Source organism: Bubalus kerabau, chromosome 6 (assembly GCF_029407905.1).
Source record: "Bubalus kerabau isolate K-KA32 ecotype Philippines breed swamp buffalo chromosome 6, PCC_UOA_SB_1v2, whole genome shotgun sequence".
NCBI lineage: Eukaryota > Metazoa > Chordata > Mammalia > Artiodactyla > Bovidae > Bubalus > Bubalus kerabau.
In genome coordinates, this window is record NC_073629.1 from 40,304,560 (window position 1) to 40,325,531 (window position 20,972).

At 36.7% G+C, this 20,972-nt stretch overlaps 1 long non-coding RNA gene across 1 annotated transcript; it reads right to left on the reverse strand.

The window, feature by feature from the left end:
* Nucleotides 1-17,649: 17,649 nt before the first annotated feature.
* LOC129656117 (uncharacterized) lies at nucleotides 17,650-18,608 on the reverse strand. The gene is made up of 2 exons (XR_008716202.1): nucleotides 18,324-18,608; nucleotides 17,650-17,868 (listed from the first exon to the last, which is right to left on the reverse strand). It is a non-coding gene; the product is annotated as an uncharacterized LOC129656117 (long non-coding RNA).
* Between the last annotated feature and the right edge of the window lie 2,364 nt (nucleotides 18,609-20,972).

The window sequence follows — 20,972 nt, forward strand, 5'->3', positions numbered from 1 at the left end:
TTAAGTCAACATGTTTACTGATATCTGAGAATGAAAAGTCTCAACAGCAGAGATTCTTTTTTCCCAATAAAAGGAGAATATTAAACTTATTGGAACAAAAAGCATTTCATTTCAAAAACAGTTAAAATAATTCTACAATATACATGTCTCAGTTTACTCAATTTGGTTGAAAAATTTGAGTCAGTTTTTATTTAATCAGTTCACAATAGTCATTTTAGAGCATATTCTGTTTTGGGAAAAAGATGATGAAAACTTTTGTCAGAAAGATGGGTGCATTAGCAATGGAATAATCAAATAATCAAAAATTCAAGGGAATAATCACTCATAGAAAGAAAAAATGGTCACTTGGGCTCCCAGACTCTCTGGACCTAAGTAATTGATCTATAAGCTACATATTTTCAGGAAGAGCAGCAGAAAGCAAGATGAAAGAGCAGTTACTCTGAGTCTGTATGAGTTAGAGAAGAAAGATATGAGAAGGCACTGACTTGCTTGAAGCTTAGAGATCATAAATGCAGAGGAATAAGCTTGAAGTTTTGAACCAGTTTCAAAATTATTTTGTGTTCTAAAGTAAAGAAAGACTCAAAATTACAGTCCTGCCTGTCTAACACAGTTTTTCAACTAGGCAGTAGAAACATTTTGGTCGGGATAATTTATTATGGAGAGCTACCCTGTATATTGTGGGAATTTTAGCAGCATTCCTGGTGTCTACAGATCAGATGCCAATGGCACCCTGTGACAACCAAAACTGAAAACGTTGTTAATGTCTTCTGGTGAGAAAAATCATCCTCAATTTAGAACCACTGGTCTAAATATGCTGATTTGCCTTTCTAAAACACAAAGTGTTTAGAACTAAATCTCATACACTAGTTATAAAGGAACACAAATTTCTCTCCCTTCTCTGGTGAGAAGTTGCGTTTTCTTTGCCTGATGATACTAATGTTGCTGGATGTGAACTGTAGAACTTGCCACATTTATATGCTAAGAATGAATATTTATCAGATAATGAAAGTAATGCATTAATTTTATACAGTATTGTCATCACTAGAGCCACATTATCTTTCTAAATTAAAATGAATTTTTTATTAAAATGATGATACAAATGATGATATATGTTCTTTTAAAACGAATATTAATATGTTAGCCCTACACTTGAAATTAAAGATGAGACATGAACCTTCATATATAAAAAAAGGTACTTCTCTGGTGGTCCAGTGGTTAAGACTTTATGCTTCCACTGCACAGTTAGGTCCTTGGTCAAGAAACTAAGTTCCCACATGCCATGTGGAAGGACCAGAAAAAATTTATTTACTGTCATCCAAGTAAATTTACTATGTGATATTGAAATTAAAGACTGTAGGCCTGGAGACTGGCTGATGCATTCAAGGGGGGATGCCTACTGCAGTTTGTTCATTGATGTAATTGTTTAATTGTTAAGTCATGTCTGACTCTTTTGTGGCCCCATAGACTACGGCCCACCAGGCTCCACTGTCCATGAGATTTCCCAGGCAAGAATACTGGAGTGGGTTGCCATTTCCTTCCCCAGGGAATCTTCCTCATCCAGAACTGAACTCGCATCTCCTGTTGTCAGGCAGATTCTTTACCATGGAGCCACCTGGGAAGCCCCGTTGATCTGATTAGCCAATACCTATTTAATGTTACTCTGTGTAATTCATTGTTTCTGGGAAAACAAAGGATCCACTAGCCAAAATCTCTCATGGAGTTTATGTCCTAGTTGAGGGAGAAAATAATGAACTAATAAACATAGACCAATATAATGTTAAGCAGATAAGCTATTTGTAGGAAATAAAGCACATCAAGGACTAGAGAATTTTATGTGGGATGATCAAGGAAATCCTCTCTCCATAGATGATTCTATAAACAGAACTCTGAATAAATAAGGGAACGGGGTTCATGGAGAACTGGGAGAATTCTAAGCAAAGAAGAAATACTGTGCAAAATTTGGAATCAGAATCAACCTAGCTTATTGAAAAATCATCAGGAAAACTAATGAGACCAAATTAAGGAAGTAAACCAGAAACTTACATGGGTGGAGAGGTTGGAGAGATCGTGCAGAATCACTTAAGTGAGGTTAAAATTTGCTTTTCTGTGGAATAAAAAAAAAGACACAGCAGAATCTGAGCAAAAGAGTGTGTGATGTGATTTACATTTATAAATGATCAGGCTGCCTGCTTTATAGAAAAGTGTCTGTAGAAGGAAAGGAATTGAAACAATGAGAATTATTAGGAAGGCACTGAAGTTTCATAGTCCAGGGAAAATGAGATGGTTTGGATAGGGACAGGAGAACTAGGGTAGATGAGAAATAAGCAGATTCAGGAAATATTGTTCCAGAAAGAAGGAATAAACAGAACCTGCTGAAGGACTAAATGCATGGTATGCTTGAAAGTATTCAAGAACAACATAAAAGGATTTGGGTTTGAATGACAATGTGAAAATTAGTGTCATTTTCTAAAATGGGGACAACTGGAGAAGAAACAGATGTGGGTGTGGGTGTAAGACTGAGATCAAATGTCTTTTCAGACACATCAAGTTTGAGATGACCTTTATATGTTAAACTAGCACTATGTTATCTACGGAACTCATCAGATATGTCTTTCCTCTTCATTACCTCTCAGTCACTTTTTAAAGTATCTTTTTTTTCTCTTAATAGTAGGGTATTTAATTACATCAGCTTTTCTACTTATCTCCAACTTATTTATTTCTTATCCGCTAGCTTTGCCATAGAAAATATGTGTCTTGATTGGTGTTTATCAGAGCTAGTGTTTTTTTTTTTTTTTTCTTCCTTTATCACGTTATCTGGGGCTTCCTTAGTGGTGGTAAAAAGAATCCACCTGCCAATGCAGGAGACGCAGTTTCGATCCCTGGGTCAGAAAGATCCCCTGGAGAAGAAAATGACAACCTACTCCAGTATTCTTGCCTGGGAATTCCCATGGACAGAGGAGCCTGGAGGGTTACAGTTCATGGGATTGCAAAGAATTGGACACAATTTAGCGACTAAAACAATAACCACCACATTATCTATCTAAGCCTAGGCAGCTCAAAAAAAAAAAAAAAAAAAAAGGGGGGTCAATGAAAAAAAGCAAGACATTAGTAAATTAAATTTAAGAAGTCTGTTTTTTCCTCAGGCAACTGGTGGACACTGACAAATATTGTTTTAAAACACAAATGTTCAAGTTGACCAATACAAACTTTAAAAATGTAATTGTGACACAGATTATATGTATAATTTGTGGGATCTCTTCTTAAAAGTATATAGTTTGACATGGATAGGAATAAAGATTATTCCCTGAATGTTTAAAAATGTAGTAAATCTAAGTTTGAAGATTATTGGTATGTAAATTCACTGGGGAAAAAAGAGCTGTAAAAGATAGCTTCATAGTAAAAGTACCAGCTATAATTTTTTACTGTCATTAATTGGTATTCCACATTACTACTTTTTGATACTTTGATTGAAAATTGAACCAAAATCAAAGATTCAGTCTATATTTATAAAGTTTGTCTTGAAATATTCTACAACAGGCCATGTAAAATCTTTAGGGGGTGCAACCTTTTTAAGGTGATACGTGAATTGTAAACATTATTTCAGCCAAGAAAGGTAGTATTATAATTTTTATTATCCATTTATATCATAGGAATGATAATCTTTTCTTGAGCAGATTCTGAAGACACACTAGGTAAAATAAATTGAGAGAGGGGAAAGGTCAGAATAGTGGAGTATTCCTGGTTCTAATGTTTAAGTGGGAAACCTAAAGGTAGTTTAATGATTTATAAGAGAGAAGGAAAAGAAGAGTTTGTTGTTGTTTTGCTGTGTGCTCAGTTCAGTTCAGTTCAGTCACTCAGTCGTGTCTGACTCTTTGCTACCCCATGAACCGCAGCACGCCAGGTCTCCCTGTTCATCACCAACTCCCAGAGTTCACCCACACCCATGACCATTGAGTCGGTGATGCCATCCAACCATCTCATCTTCTGTTGTCCCCTTTTCCTCCTGCCCTCAATCTTTCCCAGCATCAGTGTCTTTTCAAATGAGTCAGCTCTTTGCATAAGGTGGCCAAAGTACTGGAGTTTCAGCTTCAACATCAGTCCTTACAATGAACACCCAGGACTGATCTCCTTTAGGATGGACTGGTTGGATCTCCTTGCTGTCCAAGGAACTCCCAAAAGTCTTCTCCAACACCAAAGTTCAAAAGCATCTTTTCTTCGGTGCTCAGCTTTCTTTATAGTCCAACTCTCACATCCATACATGACTACTGGGAAAACCATAGCCTTGACTAGAGGGACCTCTGTTGGCAAAGTAATGTCTCTGCTTTTGAATATGTCATCTAGGTTGCTCATAACTTTCCTTCCAAGGAGTAAGCATCTTTTAATTTCATGGCTGCAGTCACCATCTGCAGTGATTTTGGAGCCCAGAAAAATAGTCAGCCACTGTTTCCCCATCTATTTGTCATGCTTCATCCTGTTCAAAACCTTTGTGACCCCACGGACTATATGTAGCCTGCTAGACTTCTCTGTCCATGGAATTTCCCTGGCAAGAATACTGGAATGGGTTGCCATTTCCTACTGCAGGGGATCTTCCCAACCCAGAGATCCAACCCGCAGTGCACTCTCACGTCTCCTTCATTGGCAAGGGATTTCTTTACCAATTTCTTGTGCCATTTGGGAGGCTCCAGGAAGACAGCAGAGATGGCTTAAGGAACAGCAAGACAGGGCCCTGATTCACGTTTGATTTGGGGTCAATCCCTATTTTCTACATTGCTCTGGCTTCTTATTAAAGGAACATTCTATATATTGTGAAAACTCATACTTTCAGGCCTGTTACTGTCCTATGGAATTTGTTTTCATGCTCATGAAAAAAAGAAAATAAAAAATACAAGTGAAACAAAGTTCTTAATAAGCTGGATAAGTGAATTCTATCATACTTTAGGCAAGAAAAATAAATTCTATTATTTCATCATGCTAAAAGAAATATTAGTGACTTCTGGGGTTCAGTAAAAGGACATAGCCTGTTTTAGCCTCTAGGCCATTTGATAATTTTAAGTGACCTGCGGAGACTGAAAATGTTTTATGCTGTTTTCTATCTCTGTGACAGCAGGAATGGGCAAAGATGATTAAGAACAGCCTTTATGTATGAAAATAACCATAAATGAATATAAATGAGCAATTTATATTCGTATCTCAGGAAACAACTGACAAAAATATTCTGATTATAACATTGAAAATTATGAAAATTAACTAAATTCTTAGGTACTTGGTAAATTTTTAATTTGGCCTTCAATATTCCAAAAATAGTTAACAGCTAAATGGTGGTCAAATAAAACTTGTAAAGTTAGGATATTTACCAAATCTTATGTTGAAGCACATTAATGAATGATAAATTTATGAAAAGTACAATAACAAATGAAATCTTTAAAAAAAAATCCAAAATATTCAGTATTTTTATTTTTCTATAACTGAATTTAAATTCTAACTCTAGATTTTAATTATCCCAGAAGTTGAAAAGTACATTAATTCTTATCAGGGCAAAGTAAGCCAATCTAATTGTTTTCATTTATGTACAGAATATTTTTCATCAAGTTTCAGATGCTTTTTGGATTTGATCTAAGCTCTGGAAGGTTTAAAAACATCCGTGGAGTTCTGGTGATGATGTTATTGGTGGTGGTAAAGCTTCTAGTCCTTAATCATCACTATCTATTATTTTTTTAAAAATACCATTCTTGGTGGCCCCAGGTGTCAGCATCTCCCTCCTGGGAGTCCACTAACTCTTGCCCAGCATGTGTTTTCTGTTGGTCACATCTCCGAATTGTGATTTCTTTACCAAGACAGTGACACTATTCAAATAGGCCAACTTTTCTTCAGGCATATCGTAGTCCCAGACAATAGAAATTTAAGTACCCCTCTCTCCTTTCCAAAGCATTTAGATTCAGCAACTAAAGAATGAGTAGGAGTTTTTCAGCTGTCCCATGAGAATGGCAAGACTCCTGGAAAATTCCTCATGTTCAGTAACTTCCTATTTACCCAACTAAAACCCAGGCATAGTGTAAGAGCCTGATAGTTAAGTTTTGGTTGTAATGTTAATGCCCAACATCAAGCTTTTGATTTCAAAGATATCCATTTTGAATAAACAAGTTGCCAGCATAATGACAGAGCTACTAGCTAAACAACTAGTTAAGAAACAAGGCCGCCCACACCAATGAAACACCCCTTTCAGAAAACTCCAGGTAACCTAGACAACTGACCACTTGAGTGACACCTCACCCTCATTCTTGTTCTTATGTGTTTGAATTCACCAGTGAAGAGCGAATGCATGAAACCTTAGGTCCCCACCCATGACGTTAATAAAAGCAGAAGCCAAAGTACATGATTTCTCTTCCTCTTTCTCCCTCTTTCCCCGCCTGCAACCTCATTGTGTGACCCAGGGCTGCTCTGCACTCGTCAGTACTCATGAGTAATAAACCTTGGCTTTTCAGTTTCCTGATGGCTGTTGCCAAGGTAAGTCTAACAATCATAATAAAAAACCACAAGGACCCAATAGAGTCACAACATTGGCTCCATTCAGAGAAATTTCTGTGGGTGCCTGCTACAAGTGGTATGGGCCTAGGTGAGTGCCTAGGCTTTCCTAGCCAATAACATCACTACCGATAGGCTGAGACCAATGCAAAACACCAGACCTAACTAACTGGTCATTAGCCCCAGAGACTCTGTCCTGTTCTACCTTGTCTATGTTCTTCCAACTCCAGACACAGGAAACTGTAAGTACTCTCTGACCCTCCAAAGCTTCTAAAATCCCCATAAAAATCCTTTGGCATCAGCAAGAGATGGAGTAGTCCTTTCCCCAACTTTTCCTGTGCCAAAGTACACTGCAAATAATAGTTGAACTTGGATTTGAGTCTCAGGATAAATTTTTATCTTTCTGAATGACAGATCCAGTAGCTTCAGCAAACTCAATAGGCTGTCTCAGTGACTTAAAACAACAATTTCATTATATATCATGATTTTGTGAGTCAGAAATTCAAACAGAAAGTGGTTAGCAATTTTTCTATTCATTGTACCAATGACTGACTGAGGTTGTTCCTTATTTTTACCTTATAGCTGGGCTCTTGTAGAAGTTCAGAAAGGCTTCACACAGATGCTAAATACTTTGGCAAGGACAGTTGGTAAACTGAAATCAGCTGAGCCTCTTTCTTTTTCCACGTAGACTCAAGCCCAATCCACTTGGTTTTGTCCACAGGGAAGATGGAGTTCTTACACGGAGGATATCTTTGTGTCCGCAGTAGATCTTTTTGACTCAGAAGTTATTCTGAAGGGCTTAAGTTCGAAACTTAAGCCCATTCCCTGCTTATTTAACTTATATGCAGAGTACATTATGAGAAACGCTGGGCTGGAAGAAGCACAAACTGGAATGAAGATTGCCGGGAGAAATATCAATAACCTCAGATATGCAGATGACACCACCCTTATGGCAGAAAGTGAACAGGAACTAAAAAGCCTCTTGATGAAAGTGAAAGAGGAGAGTGAAAAGGCTGGCTTAAAGCTCAACATTCAGAAAACTAAGATTATGGCATCTGACCCCATCACTTCATGGGAAATAGATGGGGAAACAGTGAAAACAGTGTCAGACTTTATCTTTTTGGACGCCAAAATCACTGCAGATGGTGACTGTGGCCATGAAATTAAAAGACGCTTACTCTTTGGAAGGAAAGTTATGACCAACCTAGATAGCATATTCAGAAGAAGAGACATTACTTTGCCAACAAAGGTCCATCTAGTCAAGGCTATGGTTTTTCCTGTGGTCATGTATGGATGTGAGAGTTGGACTGTGAGGAAGGCTGAGTGCTGTAGAATTGATGCTTTTGAAGTGTGGTGTTGGAGAAGACTCTTGAGAGTCCCTTGGACTGCAAGGAGATCCAACCAGTCCATTCTGAAGGAGATCAGCCCTGGGATTTCTTTGGAGGGAATGATGCTGAAGCTGAAACTCCAGTACTTTGGCTACCTCATGCGAAGAGTTGACTCATTGGAAAAGACTCTGATGCTGGGGGGGGAGTGGGGGCAGGAGGAAAAGGGGACGACAGAGGATGAGATGGCTGGATGGCATCACCAACTCGATGGACATGAGTTTGAGTGAACTCTGGGAGATGGTGATGGACAGGAAGGCCTGGCATGCTGCGATTCATGGGGTCGCAAAGAATCGGACACGACTAAGCGACTGAACTGAAGTTCCAAACATTTTAAAATATAATTTAAAATTATATTCTAATAAGTTTTTATATCATTTAATTTTGGTTTATTTCTTGTGGGCTCCAGATAGAATCTGTAAGAATTTGACATTTTCAAATTTACTAAGGTTTTCTTTATTGGCTAGCATATGATAAAAATTATAGTCAAAAATTGATTAATTGTAGTCTCTGTGTAGCTAAAAAGATCACGTATTCTGAAAACATTCAACTCAATGTTCTATATGTGGTAATTCATTATGTAGTTAATTGTAAGTTACTTATACCAAGCTGTGTTACAATTAGCAATTATGATATTTGCTTATTTTTTACCTTTTAGTTCATTTTTGGCACTATATATATTGAATACAGGGGAGCACAAATATAAATATTGTTATATCTTTCTCTTAAGTTGACATTTTTCATCATAATGAAAACTTCTTTCAATATACTCCTTGCCTTAAAGTCCTCTTTGTCTGATATTAATGTCACCACACCAAATACCTATTAAGAAGATAACAATTAAATTCTTACCTCTGTAACTTCTGGGCATCAGTCAAGAGAAGTCTTAATAACTGTAGCATGTGAAACAATTATGATTAATATTTAAACATAGTTTTATTAACCTGAGAGAGTCTTAGACTAGGTCTAAAAATATCTATTGAATTATTTTCCTAACTGCGAAAGGACTCTTTCTTGCAAAAAATATAACATGTATTTATATTTAAATTTATTGGTGATCACACTAGTGCAAATCATTGATTCTAAAATGGTTGCCTATTTTGTTTATGGGAAAGCTTCAGCATTTTATTAGAACAAGCAAAAATGTGTTTTAAAATACAAAATGAAAAATAGTGCCTTGTAGTTCCTAAAGCAGCTATTTGAATGTGAGGCAAAATTTTATACCCCACTTATTACTTGATTTTACTTTTTTGTTTTTGTTTCTACTTCAGCTACCCATGGTTGCTGCTGCTGCTAAGTCGCTTCAGTCGTGTCCGACTCCGCGACCCCATGGACTGCAGCCCACCAGGCTCCTCGGTCCATGGGATTTCCAGGCTTTAGAGTATAGTTAAGTTTAGCAAAAAGTGACTAAGAAGATAATGTAAGTGAAGTGAAGGGAGTCACTATTTCTTTGGATGTGGTATTCCTGGAGGTGACATCAGTAGTCTGAAACTATTAGGCAGTTACAAGGTTTGGTTAACAAAACATTGCTTTCACCTGAATACCTGTAAGCCCCACACATATTGTTACTATGTGTTTAAATATTGCTATTTAAGTATTAGCAAAATACTATGTGTTTAAATATTGCTACTGAAGCAACACGGAGAAGGCGATGGCACCACACTCCAGTACTCTTGCCTGGAAAATCCCATGGACGGAGGAGCCTGGTGGGCTGCAGTCCATGGGGTCGCAAAGAGTTGGACACGACTCTGGGACTTCACTTTCACTTTTCACTTTCATGCATTGGAGAAGGAAATGGCAACCCACTCCAATGTTCTTGCCTGGAGAATCCCAGGGATGGGGCAGCCTGGTGGGCTGCCGTCTATGGGGTCACACAGGGTCGGACACCACTGAAGCAACTTAGCAGCAGCAGCAGAAGCATAAGTCCTGTTAAAATAAATAATTTATAATAGCTTGTAATAATCGTATATTTTATTGATCAAAAAATTTCACTAAAAGTGAAATTACTCTAAGTTAAGGATTCATGATTTTTATTTTACCTTTAAAATTACTTCTTAAACTTTAAAAGGCAAATATTGCTAAAATGATTGATTCTATAAATGTACTCCTGTCACTGCCTAATATTTTAAAATGTAACAACTTTATAGCTAAATCATTACAAATTCATGTGAGATATCTGTATGGTACAATTCTTTAAGTGTTTGTGAAGTATGGCTTGCCACTTATTTGTAAACATTACATAAAAACAAGCATAGCAAAATATGACTATTTAATAAAAGATATTTGGTCATGATGCTAAAAAATACTAAAGAGAGAAAAGTTAATGTTTTGTTTGAATATAAAAAATAACAGAAAAAGTTTTGGCAATAAATTTATTGAACTTATATAAAATATGTAACACCATCAACAACAATAATAACTAGTAGTATAGAGTCTGTTTACATGCCAGGTACCTTGCTAACCTTCATATGTGCATTATCACCTTGAATCATTGTAACAAATGGATAAAATGAGTAGTGTTCTCACTAATTTTTACATGGAAACTAGGCATAAAAGGTTATTCAAAGACCATATAGCTAGTAACCAATACATTTGAATTTATGAAGACTATCACTAGAACCTATGTTCTTATTCACTTTGCTGATGAAACAATATAAATAGGAAATAGTGATAGTAAGAGAAGAGAAGGCATAAAGGATATAAGGCTGGTAGGCCAACTCGTGGGCAAACTAAAAGGATATTGCACCTCGGGAAGAAAAAAAATTGACTTAAATCTGTAATTCAAGAGCAAATAAAGTCTCAAGCAAAACTTTAAACTTCAGGATATAATTAGCCTAATTTGTTTCACAAGGATTGACAATAAAAATGGTATGAGTACATTACAGTAAGAGGAATTCTTAATATAGCCTAAGTTTGTAAGCTTGATAGGAATTGTTTAGATTACCATCAGGGTTTAGAGCCAATTAAACTATAGAAGTAAAACATGATTATTAAGTCTCTTGTAATCAAAATTTTAGGGCAATTTTAAGCTGTAAACTTGATGCAGTGCTCACTCTCACTACATGCTTGGAAGTGAAGAGGAATAAAAATGATCAATAAACTTCCTTTTTAGCAATATGCACATTTTAGTGTATGCCTCAGCAAATCCATACTGTAGAAGATGCTTTGTGTGTGTTGTGTGTGTGTGTGTGTGTGTTAAGTTGCTTCAGCTACAGTTGTGTCCAACTCTTTGTGACTCCACGGACTGCAGCATGCCAGGAGCCTGCCAGGCTCCTCTGTCCATGGGATTCTCCAGGGAAGAATACTGGAGTGGATTGCCATGCCCTCTTACAGGGGATCTTCCACACCCAGGAATCAAATCCGAATTTCTTATGTATTCTGCATTGGCAGACAGGTCCTTTACCACTAGCACCACCTGGGCAGCCAGAAACTGTTTTAGGAAGGTAAATAAAAGTAGGTTTACATCTATGATTGTTGTTGTTGTTCAGTCCCTCAGTCATGTCTGACTCTTTGCAACCCCATGGACTGCAGCATGCCAGGCTTCTCTGTCCTTCACCCTCTCCAGAAGGCTGCTCAAACTCATGTCCACTGAGTCGGTGATGCCATCCAACCTACTTGTCCTCAGTTGTCCCTTTCTTCTCCCACCTTCAATCTTTCCCAGGATAAGGGTCTTTTTGAATGAGTTGGCCCTTCACATCAGGTGGCCAAAGTATTGAAGCTTCAGCTTCAGCATCAGTCCTTCCAATCAATATTCAGGGTTGATTTCCTTTAGAATTGACTGGTTTGTTCTCCTTGAGGTCCAAGGGACTCTCATGAGTCTTCCCCAACACCCCAGCTCGAAAGTGTCAATGCTTCGGCACTCAGTCTACTTTATGGTCCAACTCTCACATCCGTACATGGCTACTGGAAAAACCATAGCTTTGACTAGATGAACCTTTGTGGGCAAAGTAATGTCTCTGATTTTTAATAAGCTGTTTAAGTTGGTCATAGCTTTTCTTCCAATGAGTAAGCATCTTTTAAATTCAGGGCTGCAGTCACCATCTGCAGTGATTTTGGAGCCCCCCAAAATAAAGTCTCTAACTATTTCCATTGTTTCCCCATCTATTTGCCATGGAATGATGGGACCAGACCATGATCTTAGTTTTTTGAATGTTGAGTTTTAAGCCAACTTTTTCACTCTCCTCTTTCACTTTTTTCAAAAGGCTCCTTACTTCTTCTTCACTTTCTGCCATAAGGGTGGTGTCATTTGTGTATCTGAGATTATTGATATTTATCCTGGCAATCTTGATTCCAGTTTGTGCTCTATTCAGCCCAGCATTTCTCATCATGTACTCTGAATATAACTTAAATAAGCATGGTGACAATATGCAACCTTGACATACTCCTTTCCAGATTTGGAACCAGTCTGTTGTTCTGTGTCCAGTTCTAAGTGTTGCTTCTTGACCTGCATACAGATTTCTCAGGAGTCAGGTCAGGTGCTCTTGAAGAATTTTTCACAGTTTGTTGTGATCCACACAGTCAAAGGCTTTGGCATAGTCAATAAAGCAGATGTTTTTCTGGAACTCTCTTTCTTTAAAAATGATTCAGTGGATGTTGGCAATTTGATCTCTGGTTCCTCTCCCTTTTCTAAATCCAGCTTGAACATCTAGAATTTCACAGTTCATGTACTGTTGAAGCCAGACTTGGAGAATTTTGAGCATGACTTTGCTAGCACCTGTGATGAGTCAATTGTGCAGTATTTGGAACACTCTTTGACATTGCCTTTCTTCGGAATTGGAATGAAAACTGACCTTTTCCAGTCCTGTGGCCATTGCTGAGTTTTCCAAATTTGCTGGCATATTGAGAGCACCACTTTCACAGCATCATCTGTTAGGATTTTGAAATAGCTCATCTGGAATTCCATCACCTCCACTAGCTTTGTTCGTAGTGATGCTTCTTAATGCCCACTTGACTTCACATGCCAGAATGTCTGGCTCTAGGTGAGTGACTACACCATCATGGTTATCTGGGTCATGAAGATCTTTTTTGTATAGTTTTTCTGTATATTCTTGCCAACTCTTCTTAATATCTTCTGTTTTTGTTAGGTCTATACAATTTCTGTCTTATATGGTGCCCATCTTTGGATGAAATGTTCCCTTTGTATCTCTAATTTTCTTGAAGAGATCTCTAGTCTTTTCTTTTCTATTGTTTTTCTATATTTCTTTACATTGATCACTGATGAAGGGTTTCCTATCTCTCCTTGCTATTCTCTGGAACTCTACCTTCAAATGGTTTTATCTTCCCTGGGAAATCCAGCTGAGCTATTTCACATCCTAAAAGATTATGCTGTTACAGTGCTGCACTCAATATGCCATCAAATTTGGAAAACTCATCAGTGGCCACTGGAGTGGAAAAGGTCAGTTTCATTCCAATCCCAAAGAAGGACAATGCCAAAAATTGTTTCAAGTACCACATTCGCAATGCTGAGCCCTAAATGGCTCTGAGTAGGAACAAGCCTGTGACTGTAGTGCATTTTAAGTCACTTCTGTCCTGTCCGACTCTGTGTGACCCCTGGACTATAGTCCACCAGGCTCCTTTGTCCATGGAATCTCCAGACAAGAATATTGGAGTGGATTGCTATGCCCTCCTCCAGGGGATCTTCCCAACCCAGAGATCAAACCCGTGTCTCTACATCTCCTGCGTTGGCAGGTGGGTTCTTTACCATTAGAAAGGCGGGCATAATCTTGCAAAGAGTTTCCTTACTCAGAAAAACTGGCAAAGCGGCTCAAAACTTATAGCCTGTCCTTTTCTGCTTTGCTGAACTTCTTGGCAACTCTTAACTCCCTCTCCCAGACCTTTCCCCACACCCAAACAAGACTGCACATGTTCTTTCTTAGTGAATTGGTATAAAACGTTCTAAGATGAATGCACTGGATTTACAGCATATTTAAGTGAGGGAGCACTACATTATCCTCTTCTTCAAATGCAACTCAAGGTCCTTGCAATTCTGCATGCATTCAATCAAATATATTAGCATTCTGCAGGTAAAGAAATATCTTCCCTCTAACCTGACCTCTATTTTCAATCAATTTCAAAACTTTAAATGACCAAGGCTTGAAATAAATGATTAAATATGCATGTGACAAAATGTGTGTGGAAAGAAAAAATGACAGACTCATGGTGTTGCACTGAAAGTTCAAACAGAATTATCATGTTAAGAGGCATATCTCCAGTAAAGCGATAATAATCTAAGAAGGGTTTCTATTTTACACAACTTCAGGGAGCAACACAAAACACAATATAAACATTAACCACTGGAATTGTGCAACATGACAGTTCATGACCTTGTTGAAAAGACTTTTCCATTAGAAGACAAAGTTCACATTTAGGTTTTGCCATTTTTCTGAGTGGTGATATATTTTCCTGATTCCAAATTACAAAAATGTGACTAATTGTTTTTTTTTCCCTACTTACCTCTCAGTGTTTTTAATGATTTCCTTTTACCTCCTTGCCACTTCCATTTTGCCTTCTACTCTGCCTAACCAAGTGCTATACATTTTTAATGCCAGCTCATTTCAATTCCTCAACTAAATTCTGTGATAATTCTATACAGTGTTAATCTTATATGATCCTTGTAAATTTCAGAGTTGAGTTTTAATAATGGGAATTTTTTTGTCCCAAGTAATAAGTAGATTATCATTCAATATTGCTGGTATCTAGACATTATCATTTATCTGTTATCTATCATGCTTGGACTAAGTTATTGATACATGTGTGCAGACCAAATTTCAGCCTGAACTTTTCCCCAAACTGTATCCTTTTGTTGGAGTTAATCATTAAAAGTCAGTTTTCCTACCTAGTGTTTCAGATTATAGGGGGAATTAGAGCTCAAACCTTAACAATAATTAACTTTGCTGAATTTCCATTGCTTTACACAAGTGGCATTATTTTCCAAAACAGTAAGCAATTCTTGGTAACCTTCCAAATAAACTGCACTCTTGCCTTGATTTATACAGCAATTACCTACCTGGAAAAATTTGTAAATCTTAATAGCATTCCAAAAATATTTTTTTACATGTAGAAGTGATTTACATCCTTGTATCAAATAATTTAAATGGATTTTTAATCTACATAATATCTGGTCAGAAATATAAGAGCAACAGGGTGTTTCCATTATATGACACTTCTCGTGCATTGAAAGGTATCAAATCAGCCCTTAATCTGTAAATGGCAATAGTGCCCTTCCCCCACAGTTTTTTGTGACAAAGAATAACACTCCATACAAACTTCAATATTTCTCTATAAGCTCCCACTGAGAATCACATCTGTTAGACTGGAAATTAAGGCAAGAGCCAAATTATGGCGAGCTGGTAATATATGTAAAGGACTTGAGGTTTATCTTTAGGATAATAACAAATCATTGAAAATATTTAAGCCAGAGAATAACATGGCAGCATTTTTATTTCAGAAAATATAATTGTTCTATTATGTACAGAATGAACTGGAAGGTGTTTCTGTGTCAAACTGAAGACTTTATATAATCCAATGCCTTGAAATAAGCTATTTAGAAATTACATTATTAAAGATTGATTCTAAGAGAGTAGAAAAGGAAATGAACACATAAAGGATAAATGGTCAGTGTAGGAAAAAGTTAGAGAAGAATCGAGTTTGGAGTTCAGTCTTGTATATCTCATTTTCCTCTCTGAATTTAAGCTGTTATCTATGCCAGTATTTCCACCTTTTATGATTTTTTTTTCCTCAATTTTCTAATTTTTTTTGAAGTTAGTTTATGTCACTAGGAAAAAAAGAAATTTCATATACAAAAATTACCTACACAGAGAAATTTATTAATAAATTTACCACTTAAAAATTTGAGGTTCTTTTGCAGTAATTTTTGGGAGATTTAAATTTTTTCATGGATGCCATATTAATGGAGATTAACAAGGTCATAACTTTGTATTTCCAAGTATTTGGCACTAGAATTTCTAACCAAGTTATAAAACTTAACACATTTAACCTTTTTAAAATAAAGTATTCATTTTTTCTTTCTCAGATTATTGCTTTACTTTCATGTAGATAAAGAGATATAAAAATTCAGCTCAGAAGAAAATAATATAAATACTTAGATAGGATAGAGTTCTTATATTAATATATTTTCAGTGTACACTAGAATCATCCAGGTTGCCTCTTAAGAATATATATTTCTGGGCTCCATTCTTTAACAAAGAATTCCTTTTTTAAAAACAATACAGTGAAAATTTTTATAGAATGAAAAAATTCCATTTAAGCTAGATATCAATGGACATAAATGTAGAAGCAGCTTGGCCAATGCTATTAAGTGACCAATCTGTCCAAGACAGTGTCCTTCTAAACATTCACCTGTACAGGACATTCTCTTATATGCATAACCACAAATCTCAGATGAACAAAAAGTAGTCAGAAAAGTCTTACAAGTCATGTATCCCAAAGACCACAATGCTTAGCACCAGTCACTGTAGCAATAGCTGTCTGGGCCATAAATGTGCAGAATCAAAATTTCTGGCTCAATAAGTCTGGAGGGGAGTTCAGGAATGTGATTTACTTATTGTTTATTTCTTTGTTTATTAGTAAGAAATTTGGCTAATGCAGGTATTAAGAGTACACTTTGAGAAATAGTGCTATTTCCAAGGAACAATTTACCACACTCTATTCTTTCCTTGATATGTAAAACAGAATAGAATTAGTTGTTTCCGAGCCTATAAATATGTTAATTCTCTACATTGTGGAGTGGTCTATATTCTTGCAGGAGAAAAATTACATAATATTATGTGGAAAAGTTCCCCATGTGCCAAAATTACATTTAACCCAGACTATCTCAATAAAGTATACTCTGATACTCTCTTGGGGCAGGGTTGAGGGATTGGTAGTAGTTAGCTATGGGATACAAACAGCTAATTAAGTAATTATCTGCCTTGACTGTGTATAAAATCACCTGAGTAATTTAATAACATCTTTTTACTCAAGTCACACCCTAGACTATTTAAATAAGAATATCTGGAGGTGAGGCCAAGACATTTAAAAAAATATTCTAGGTAATTTCGATGGGTAGCCAAGATTGAGAACCACTCATTAAATGAATTGTTTAATGATTAGCCCAAACTGGGTTTTACCTCTCAGTACAGCTGAGAGGTAAAAAAACATCACTATTCAGGTGCCCTACAGTGATGGTTAATTTTATGTGTCAACTTGCAAGGACAAAGGGATGCCCAGATAGCTGGTAAAACATTATTTGTATGTGTGTCTGTCTCTAAGGTGTTTCTGGAAGAGATTAGCATTTAAATGAATAGAGTTAGTGAAGAAAGTGTGTATCATTTAATCAGCTGAGGCTCAGAATAGAACTAAAATGCGGAAGAAGAGTGAGTTTGCTTTCCCTGTCTCAGCTGGGATATCCATCTTCTGTTCTTAGACATCAGTACTCTTGATTCTCAATTCTTCAGATTTGGACTAAATTACATCAGTGGCTTTCCTGTTTCCTCAGGTTGCAGATGGTAAATCATGATGCATCATGGCTTCCATGATCACATAAACCAACTCTTATAATTAATTAATACACTTTCTCATTATTAATTAATTAATGCTCTTTCTCTGAAGAACCCTAACACCCCTGTGAACCTTACATGTAGCCTTCTGATTCAAATGCTAGTGGCCTGGACACTATTTGTGTGTCAACTTTCTGATAGTAACAATCACCTAACATGAATTCGTTTTCAGAGTGAAAAACCCATTTTGAAGAACCAGCTTTATTAATCTTACAGATAATAAACTTAGTTTCAAACTTTCTTATCATTGAATCAAGTTATTCATAATTTCCAATGCATAGAAATCTCTCCATTTGTCCCAGGGCCACTGTAATCATCTTAAATTTTTCAATTTTATGATTCAACTGGAAAAGACAAATCTGCATTTCACTTTTGGCCTTGTGTATATGACCATGATTTCACAACTAAATGCAAGAAAAAACAGTTGTAAGTGGGACCATTTGGAACCAACATAATCACATGGAATTTTAAATTTAAAAACAGTAACTTAATTTTCAAAAGAGATCTTTCACTGGAGAAATAAACTTGCAAGGATTTTTTGTTAGATATTTTTCCTGATTTTTTAAAATGTCATTTTCAATAGCAAAGACTCATTGTTTCTAGAACTGAGACAGTAGAAAAGAATAGGTACAGAAATATTGTCTGTTTCTTTAAACAAGAACAATGGCTTCATAAACCAAAGTTTTTTAATGTCTGACAAATAATTAGTGATTCAATACTGAAATGAGCTAATACTGACAGAAAATATACCTATGATTTCTCACTGATGTGTCTTAGTAGTTGTAGTAGTTTCCTAGCGTTCCTATTGCATATTATCACAAACTTGGTGGCTTAAAATAATGGAAATGTATTCACTCACAGTTTTGGAATCCAGAAATCTGAATCAAGATGTTGGAAGGGTTGGTTCTTTCTGGAGTCTCTGAGGCAGAATCCCTTCCACACTTCTCTCTTAGTTGGTGGTAGCTCTGGCACTCTGGCATTTTTTGGTTTGTTGACATAGGCTTCCAATTTATACACCCATCTTTATTCATGGTTCTATCCCCGGTGTTTCTTTATGTCTTTTCCTTTTCTGTCACTTATAAGGAATCCTGTTGCTGAAACAGGGCCCACCATAATCCAGAGTGATCTCACTGGGCTCCTTTCCTTAATTACATCTGCAAATATAATCCCATTTTGAGGTTTTAGGTGGAGAAAGAGCTTGGGGAAGACCCTATTCAACCAACTACTGTACTGATATAGTTTATCTCTTATTCTTTTTCAAATATATGCATTTCACATATACATAATGTTTATTCCATGATAGCATATTAATTCTTTTCCCAAAAATATTCTACTTTTTGAAGTAGGAACAGACGTTGGACCCAACTTAAACAACCTGAGTTAAAGTTTCATCTTGGTCATCTAGCTGTGTAGTTTGGAAAGCCATAACTTAAATAAAGCTTAATTTTTCATTTATGAAAAGAGGATGACAATACCTGTGCTATAGCCTGCGCAAAATCATTGGAATCAAAGAATGCATGGCAAAAACCACCTTAGCCTCCACAAAAAAAGTGATATGAATTACAAGTCTGAAACCTACAGACACTTTTAACATTTTATTTTTAATAAAACATAAAATTAAGGTTAATTTTCTAATCTTTGATTTATTCACCATACTCATAATGCAAATTTTAATATTGTTTTCTTTGGAATGGGTCAAGAACAAAGATGTATGTGAAATAATTTGATGTATGTTTTCAAAGATTTAAAAATATCTATACCATTTCCATATTGAAAGCAATTTTAGAGAGTCATTTCATTAAAATTTCCCAGACATTTCAACATAATTTTTATAGATACAAGATTTCAATAACATTTTATTATAAATTATTTATCATAATAATAAACATTATTGGCAAAAACATGTTTGAAGAAACATACCTGACTCTTGGTAGGTATTCAGTTCAACAGCTGGACAAAGATGTATGGTCATATTGAAGAGTAGCCTAGTTACAAATTTTCAGAATTGGAGGTACCTTAATCAGTATGACTTGTAGAGAGAATGGAGAGCTTTAGTTAATGAAGCTTTAAGTTAGCTGGAGGTTAGTTAGTCATAATTTCTTATCCACCAGGAAATAATTGTTCTTTTCCCCCAACTTGTGAATCCTTTAATAATTTATCATGCTACTAAATATAATTTTTTTGCATCTGTTTTGCTCTTTGTGAGCATACTTCTATTACATTTTCTATTAGACTAAATGCCCCTTAGGAGAGGAAGTGTGTCTTGTTCATCTTTGTATTTTTCTCGGTTTCTTGGGACATAGTCCTTAAACACACACTGTGTTTTTGCTGAATGAATGAATGATGCTTTAAAAGAAACAGGAAATTTCTTATCAAGTAAAACGCTATCTATGCTTTGAGGAAATGTGGAAAGTGTGTCAGATTTCATTTTCTTGGGCAGCAAAATCAATGTGGCAGGGCCATGCTCAGTGAATCTTTAATCCACTTTTCTGTTGATGGGTGGAGCTGTGTTCCCTCCCTGTTGTTTGACCTGAGACCAAACTATGGTGAAGGTAATGAGGAAAATGGCAACCTCCTTAAAAATATCCCATGCACACAGTTCTGCACTCAGTGCCCCCGACCAGGCAGCAGGCCACCGTTGACCTGTGTCTCCACTGGATACTCCTGGACACTCACAGGCAAGCCTGAGTCAGTCTCTTGTGGGGTCACTGCTCCTTTCTCCTGGGTCCTGGTTCACACAAAATTTGATTATGCCCTCCAAGAGTCTGTTTCCCAGTCCTGTGTTCTGGTGGTTCTATGTGGGATTAATGGTGACCTCCTCCAAGAGGGCTTATGCCACAGCCAGGTCTGCTGCACCCAGAGCCCCGTCCCTGTGGCAGGTCACTGCTGACCTGTACCTCCACAGGAGACACAAACACTCAAAGGTAGGTCTGGCTCAGTCTCTGTGAGCCAGACCTGCCACTCACCTAGAGGCAGACATCCTGGAATATGAAGTCAAGTAAGCCTTAGGAAGCATCATATGAACAAAGTTAGTGGAGGTTATGGAATTTCTGTTGAGCTATTTCAAATCCTAAAAGATGATGCTGTTAAAGTGCTACACTCAATATGCCAGCAAATATGGAAAATTCAGCAGTGGCCACAAGACTGGAAAAGGTCAGTTTTCATTCCAGTCCCAAAGAAGGGCAATGTCAAGAATGTTCAAACAACTGCACAATTGTGCTGATTTCACATGTTAGCAAAGTAGTACTCAAAATTCCCCAAGTGAAGCATCAACAGTATGTGAACTGTGAACTACCAGTTCACGTATGTTCAAGCTGGATTTAAAAAAGGCAGAGGAACCAGAGATCAAATTGCCAACATTCGTTGGATCATCAAAAAAGCAAGAGAATACCAGAAAAACATTTACTTCTGCTTTCTTGATTACACCAAAGCCATTGACTGTGTGGATCACAGTAAACTGTGGAAAATTCTTCAGGAGATAGGAATACCAGACCACCTGACCTGCCTC